The 8008-nt window shown below is 56.1% G+C and overlaps 1 long non-coding RNA gene across 1 annotated transcript; it reads right to left on the minus strand.

The window, feature by feature from the left end:
• Nucleotides 1-5272: 5272 nt before the first annotated feature.
• Nucleotides 5273-7804, minus strand: LOC147576059 (uncharacterized). Its single transcript, XR_015241714.1, has 3 exons — nucleotides 7570-7804; nucleotides 7120-7213; nucleotides 5273-6957 (listed from the first exon to the last, which is right to left on the minus strand). It is a non-coding gene; the product is annotated as an uncharacterized LOC147576059 (long non-coding RNA).
• Nucleotides 7805-8008: the final 204 nt, after the last annotated feature.

The following is an 8008-nucleotide window of genomic DNA, read 5'->3' on the forward strand; positions in this document are numbered from 1 at the left end:
TGTTAACAGTCATTGGCTAGGCACCAAGTGGGTGCAGGACCAGTTAGGAGCAATTACAGTGGTTTAGGCAGACTGGCATGGCTGAGGCCCCTGGGTGGTTTCGGAGGGTTTGTTGAGGGAGGCTGGGGGACAATGGCAGAGTCATAGTCGCTTAGCTTCCAGGACTTTGAATTGAGCACCTGGAAGGATGAGGCTGCCACCTGCTACAATGGGGAGGAGATCTGGGGGGACTGGCGTGAGTGTTTGGGATGAGTCAGGAGCTGGCTCAAGTTACCCTTGAGGTGTCTTTGAGAGAATCAGAGTGATCTTCGTGGGTGGCATCAGCACACAGATGCACAGAGACCACAGCTCGGATGACATCACTGAGGAAGGAGTGTGACAGAGAAGAGGACCAAGAACTGAGCATCCTGGGACATTCCAAAGTCCACCCATCGGGATGAGAGTGTGGAGCCAGCCAGGGGACCAGGCACCCGGGGTGGGTGGCAGGTGAGGTGAGACTCGAGGGCCTCCTGCATGGGCTAGGATCCCACTGTGGCCACCTGCTCCAGCTTCTCTGGCCCTGGCCAGGGAGGGAAGCACTTCCAGGAGGGAGTGACTCACTGCACTGAGGGGAGCCAGCCATGCGGAGGTCACAGTGCACCTGGATGTGAATGTGTCCCTTGGATATTCTAAGATCCAGAGAGGAGTGGCTGGCACTCTTCTCTGCCTTTGCATTCCTGAAATGTCCCCACTTTTCCTTCCCATGTCATTAGCACTTAGGGGAGGAGGACAAGTGACCTCTTTCTGGTTTTTTCCTTTGAGCAGATGTTATTTTCGTATGAGAAAAAAACCCAGTGAATTTTATTTTATTTATTCCAGAGACATTCTGGGTCCCACAGACATGGTGGTTGGCTTGGGAAAGTCTCTGGGCCCTGCCTGGGTCTAGGGGCATCACATCCAGCTGAGGGCAGGCCACCTGGTCACTGGTTAGGTGGACAAGACCTCTGGGTGGTAGGCCCCACCTCTGCCCATGAGGACATTACAGTGGTCTCTGTGCACAGGGCTGGCATGAGGCAGAGGGGGCGCCATCACCCATCATTCTGCACATCTGCCATGACCTTCCTAAGGGGGCAGGTGCCTAGGTCATCATCTCACAGCTCCAGGGTTGGCTCAGAAGGAGTGTTCAAGGGTAAGGTGGGTTTATTCAGCATTCACTTTTCACATCGTCACTGAGCCCCCATGTGCTGCCTACTGTTCTGGTTGCTGGAAATGTAGCAGTTGATAAAAGATGAGGTCAGAGTGGGATCAGGGCGAGCAGCATGGCAGTAACTATGGATGTGATGGGCAGAGGTGCGCCTGGGGCCCAGAGCTGAACTAATGTAGCTCCCTTCCCATTATAAGTGCCTACCCACTGAGACCTGGGAGCGGCCAGGCCCTGGAGAACCCCTGCAGAAGCACTGAGCTCCAGGGGAGGAACCTGAGGATCGGGCCATCTCATGGCCATGGCGGGTGCCCTTCCCTAAAGCCCAGGCCTGCCCTCTACTCCCTGTCCCTTCTTCACCAAACAACCACCTTTCCTCACTCTAACCATGACCTGTCTTTGTCTTCCCCAGTCAATGACAAGTGTTCATAAGACAATGGCTCCTCAGCAGGACAGGCTCCTCTGGAGCCATTTAAAAACACAGTTTTGGGGTGCCTGGGTGGCTCGGTTGGTTGAGCGTCTGACTGTGGCTCAGGTCATGATCTCACAGTCTGTGAGTTTGAGCCCCACATCAGGCTCACTGCTGACAGTGCGAAGCCTGCTTCGGATACTCTGTCTCCCTCTCTCTCTGCCCCTCCCCTGCTCTCTCTCTCTCTCTCTCTCTCTCTCTCAAGAATAAATAAACATTAAAAAAAAAAAAAAAACCACGTCACAGTTTTAAAGGTGTGGTAAAGCAAAAAATAAAACAGAGGCCCACCAGTGTGGTAGCCCTGAGCAGATTTCTCTGAGCCCAGGGACATTAGTGGTTTCTATGGTGACAGTTCTCTGGGGCCTTGGACCCCTGGGAAAGCACACTATAGTGCCCCCATCAGCTGCCCTCTCAGGCCACAGCCCAAGGCTGAGAGACTTCTCTTATTGCTTTGTTGTTTTGTTAGATTTGTCTGTCTTTTCCAAATTGTGCAGGAAGAATGAGTTACTTCTATCATTTAAAAACCGATACTTTCGGGGCACCTGGGCGGCTCAGTCGGTGAAGCATCTGATTTCAGCTCAGGTCGTGATCTCATGGCTCGTGGGTTCAAGCCCTGCACCTGGCTCTGTGTTGACAGCTCAGAGCCTGGAGCCTACTTCGCATTTTGTGTCTCCCTCTCTCTCTGCCCCTCCCCTGCCCATGCTCTGATGCTCTCTCTCTTTCTCAAAAATAAATAAACATTAAAAAAAATTTTTAAAGAAATAAAAATAAAAACCAATACTTCTATTAAAATACAAAGCGAAGTTTCCAGTTCACTTTAAAAAACACTGGAAGCAGTTCTGGCTGAGCCTGTCTCGGGTAAAATGTGTTTCCAGAGCTGGCTGCCCAAGTCTGAGGGTCCCTCTGGTCAGCACTTAGCCCACTGCTGGAGACTCTGGGTGTCTGGCCAGGCAGATGGTGAGCACGGTTGTCCATTAATTTATCACAGGGCCTCTCGGTTTGGGCCTGTACTCTTGGCCTCCAGGTCTCCCTTGGTCTTGCCCCCTCCCATTTTTCTTCTTCCAAAATGACCAAAAGACATACAACCTCCCATTTTAGTGGGGGGGAAAAAAACTCATCTAAGTAGCCTTTTAATAAAAACAGAGGCTCTCGCTTAATCAAAAAATCAATTAGTCAGTGGAGAATTTTATTAGTCAATCATGTAAGTAATTAAAAATATTGATTGATGGGGGCGCCTGTGGCTGAGAGCTGCTGCTTTGCCCCAGCAATGTGGGGCCATGGCTGGCATGGGGGTGATCTAGAGCAGAGGCTCTTAAATCATTCCCTGGTGTGCCTCTTCAAGGTCAAATGGGGACGCGTTAGACAAGGGATTCCGCCAATCCTGGAGCCTCAGTTTTCTCATGTGAAAAATGACAGTCCTGCCTTGCACACGGTTCTCTTGCACAAGTCAACCAGACTACAAGTAGAGCCTTGTGCCGGGGCCTCGCGCTAGGAGGGACAGAATGCTTGCTGGGGCCTTGTCTCCTGAGACAGGCCTCACGGACCAGGGTCTTCCAGATTCATCTGACGAGAGGCAGAGTGGGGGACACTGGCACTCAGCCTCCCATGCTCAGGCCCCAATCCCGTGAGTTCAGGAGAAAAGGCCCAGCCCCAGAATGCTGAGTTATTTCTTGGTACATACCCAATCACCCCGCAGATCCGCAGATTAGCGGCTTCAATGACAATGTTGATTCAGTTCACAAAATGGCACATTGGCCAGAGCTTGGTGGGGACAGTTTGTCTCTGTTCTACTGAAGTCAGCTGGCACAGCTAGAGTCATCTGAAGACTTGTGGCTCCCAGGTCTGGCCGTGGATGCTGCTGCTGGGACCTGCACTGGGGCTATCAGGCTGACTGCCTCCGTGCGGCCCCTTGGGAGTCATGGGCTTTCCCAAACATGGCGGCCACCAAGGGTGAAACTCCAGACAGAGAGAGAGAGAGAGAGAGAGAGAGAGAGAGAGAACTGGGTAGAAAACAAATTGCCTTGTCTGACCTAGTCTCTGATTTCACTTGGTGTCATTTCTGCAAAATTCTATTCAGCCAGCCAGCCACAAAGGCCCGCTCCCCGCCAAATCCCCACCTCACCCAGAGTTCAACAGGAGACGAAACAGACCCCCCTCCTGGGGGAGGAGTGGCAGGTTCCAGGAGAACATGAGGGACCAGAGTTATTTTTGTGGGCTTCTGGGGAAAAGACCATCTGCCACATTGGACCCCTCTCCCAGAGGCCCGAGGCTGGAGTCCTCCACAGTGAGAAGGGCCTGCCTTGGCATCGGCTTCAGAGGGATCCCGAGGAGGGGGATGTTCCTCTGGAGTGCTCTGCTCTGTGCCCGGCACCCAGCTCATCATCTCACTCTCCTCCTCACAGCACGTGAGGTGGAAGTCATTCCCCACCTTCACAGATGAGGAAATGGGGAAGCTGGGTGGCTCCCTGACTTACTGCCCAAGGTCTCCCTGCTGGCCCCTCAGGGGCAGAGCTGAGATTCAAGCCTGGCCCACAGGACTGTAAAGCCTGTGCCCCTCTCCCTGTATGGCCACCCCAGAGGCCCTGCCTTGGCTGGGGAGCTCGCCACTGGCTTCGGTGCTGGCTCTTCATCCACCCACACAGCCTCGGTGGCCTTGCCTGGGGTGGGCTTGACCGTCCTCATCAGTGACGGGGCGGGGTGGGGTGCCCGAAATGAGGCCCCAAGGCCATGCGGCTCACCTTCACTGCTGCCCTAAAAGTGACCCGCTAGCCCTCTGAGGCTCACTCTCAGGGCCTCACTCTCCTGAGCCAGAGCTGACTCGGTGCCTCTCCCTGCAAGTGGCCACAATCTGTGGGGGCCATGTGAACCCACACAGGGCCCAGCACCCTGGAAGCCTTTCTCATCTGTGACATCAGCCTGCACGCCTGCTCTGCGCATGACTGGAGCTGCTCTTCATGGAGTGTGGGCGCTCACAGCCTGCTGTTTGCAGCAGGACCCCGGGGACACCGCAAACCCTGAGTGGACTCAGCATCCTGATTGTTGTCGGGGGCTGAGCCAGCAGCTGCTTCTGCAGCTCCCAGCCGGGCCCAGTCCCCAGTTTGTCAGGAGCTGGTTGTAAGTTCCCTCTTTATTCTGGGTGTCCTTCTCCCCCGCCTTCGGTGTGCCTTCCCTAACACAGACATGTGCATAATGAATAAGATGGAAGATGAGGGTCCAGGAAGTAGACCCCTGCACAGGAGGGGACAGGAGGGAGGGACGGACGCCAGGCCCAAGAGGTGTCTGTGGTCAGAGCTACCCCCGACCCCATTGCCCCCAGGGCCTCCGTCGGCCCTGCTTGAGGGTCCTGAAGAGGGAGCCCCCGTCTGATGGGAACCTAGCCCCTAAAGGCCAGTCACCCCACACCAGGCCCAGGGTCTACCTGCCCCTTCCTCCCCAGGGACCTTGCAAGCCCTGCCTTTCTGGGCTCAGTTGTCACGATCCTAAATGCTCACCCCGACAGGCAAGATTCCACATTTCCTTGCTGGCACACAATTTTCCAAGGCCACCTTGAAAAGCAGGCCCTGGAGGCGCTTGTAGGCAGGCTGCTCATCCTCCATAAAACTTGGCTATTTGTTTAGACTAGCTGACATTTCCATGGTCTTTTATTAAAGACAATATCCTGGGGAGAAGGCAGGATGTTTGCACAGAGCTTATGCCCTCTGCCTCTGGCCCCCCGGCGCCCCAGAGTGGCTGGGTCTGCACACCAAAGGCGGGCAAGGCCCAGGGGTGCCGGCCTCTCCCCTCTCCTTCGCTGAGAAGGAGGGGTGGCAGCAGCCCCCCTGGCAGGCGTGGGGATGCTCCAGGCTCTGCTTGGTCCCGCGCTGCGCTCTGAGAGGCGGGATGGATGGAGGGCCACGCGAGACCACTACCTTTGTCACGGGCGGGACTACAGTTCACGGAGCAGATGCCTGCTGACCCACGCGGGTCTCCTGACCGGCTCCATCGACTGTGCCCTGCCTTTGTCTCTCCCGGGCTTTGGTGTGTCCTTTCCTCTCCTTCGTGTCTTTGTGTGTGCATCTGCCAGGAGTGGGACGGCAACTGGCGGATGCCATTACTAACAATCATCATTACCAGTTAGGACCTATCTCAGAGACAAAGCATCCACAGCCAGGCCCACCTGAGGCCCAAAGAATATTCTTCTCCCTCAGTCCTCACCCAGGCATTCCTGAGAAGGTGACTACACTCTGAGTCTTGCGTCCTCAGCCCTGGATCACGGTGTCGCAGGTCACACTGACTGGGGTGTGGGTCCCAACTCTGTCATTTACTGGCCGTGTGACTTCACAAACCCTCCGTGCAGCTGCTGACCTGGCTGTGCTGTGAGGCGTGATGAGTGCCCATGTGGGAAGCCCTAGAGAGGTGACTGCACATGTTTGACCCTCCCCAGGGCCACACTGTAGGCATCCTGATCTTCCCCACTGTGCCTGGGATGCGGTCCAGGCACAAGGTCCTGGACACGGGCCTGGCAAGCTGAGGGAGCAACCTCACAGTCCAGGAGTGTGTTCCGACCTCCCTGGTCCTGGAGGAGAGGGAAGGAGGGCCCGCTCAGCACCGCCACCCAGCGATGCCGGGCACGGGAGAGCCAAAGACTATGGCTGATCTGGCCTTAATTAAATCACGCTGCAGGCCCTGACTCGCCGAGATAAATCGCTTTTACTCCGCAGATCCATTTCGGGCAGGATCCCTGCAAATCTGCGTAAATATCCCCACTCCCTCCACTCCAGCTCCTGCCCGCAAATCACAGGAAGCATTTCCATTTTAATCGGGACAAGGCTCGAGTTGAGACCAACTGCTGACACAATTAGTCATCGCCATCCTCAATCACCTCCAAAGGGCTACGCGCCTTTGTGGATCAGGAGAGCACAGCCACCTTCTTCCCAGGATGGAGCTGCCCATTGGGCCACCGCCAGACCTGGCTGGGCAGGTGGGGTGGGGCGTGGATGCTGTGGGCCCCCAGCCCAGATTCCACCTGCCAGAGGCGGGGCTGATCCCTCCTGCCGGGAATCCCCTCGGTGGGCACTGAAAGTTTTTGTCATACAGAATGGGAGCTCCCAGCTGCTGAGAGCCTGCCTGGGGGCCAGGCCTGACACTTGCAGCATCCTCCCAGGAAAGGTAGAGAAGGAAGGGGACACGGGAGGAGGGAGAGGGATTGGTGGGTGGAGCATTTCTTAGCTGAGGCAGGAGAATGAGGATCTCACAGACCCAGTGCCCACCCCGTCTGTCCCTTCTTGGGCTCTCTTTTCATACAGAAGCGGTAGAACCTTTGAAATCTCTGGGATGGGGAAAGAGGCCAGTGAGAGGAGGAGGGGGCAATATGAGTCTCTCTCAGCACAGGGAGTTAAAAGTCTCTTGCCTGTGTCTCTCAGGCCCCTGGGTAAGGTCTGGGACGCGGCTGTGGTAGGATGGCCAAAGGCTAGAGTGGGAAGGCACGTACCATGGTGGAAGCTTCCAACACAACCCGGCAGGTCCTGGATCTGTGAGGAGAGAGATGTGGAGGTTCTGGGTACACCCAGGAGTAGAACCAGGACCTAGAGCAGAGGAGAAAAGACACATCTAAGTGGGGGTCAGCAGACTTTGCATCACCTGGGCTTCCAGAGGCCCTGTGGATGAGTGACTGAGGCCCCATTTGGCTCCCGACCAGGCAATGGGACCCATGAGGTCCTGGCAAGGATCCTAGAATCTAGGAGATAAGCCCTGATTGGATAGAGCTTTCATTTCTGGGCCCCAACTTCCCCTTCAGGGTGCACTTACAGCTCGGGGTGGCCAGAGATGGGGCTGAGGTGTCTCCTGGGACAGTGCCAGTGCCCTCGCAGATCTTCCGATCAGCAAGCCAACGCACCCCTAGCTATAGGGTGGGCCGGAGGGAGAAGGGAGGGTCAGGCACCTGAGATCTGGCTGTTCCCGCACTGCCAGCTCCCGTGGTGTGGCCTCCATCCTGAGAGGCACCTCCATGCCTGGGCCCAGGGGAAGAAGTGGGGGGCCAGCAGGAGGTGCCCCACTTCTGCCTCTGCCCCAGCTCTAGTGAAGCCCAGAGTGAGGGGCTGCTGGGCCTCTCCCCTTCATGCACACGAGCAGATGACAGTAGGTGGCAGGAACTGGGGCCCTCAACCCCTCGGTGGCTGAGGCTGGTCAGACAAGTAGATGTGGGCTGCTCAGGAGACCAGGAGTAGAAGTTAGTGATGTCATAGCGGGGGCAGGTGCAGGACCAGGGGGAAGAAGGCAGAGCCCTCTCTTCAACTTCTGAGAATTCCTCGGGTGGTACGATCTCCAGGCCAGACCCGCACTGGGCTCAAAAATGCTCACGTAGGGAGTCCTGCTGGGAT

Source organism: Puma concolor, chromosome D2 (genome assembly GCF_028749965.1).
Source record: "Puma concolor isolate L17-30 chromosome D2, mPumCon1.1.hap2, whole genome shotgun sequence".
NCBI lineage: Eukaryota > Metazoa > Chordata > Mammalia > Carnivora > Felidae > Puma > Puma concolor.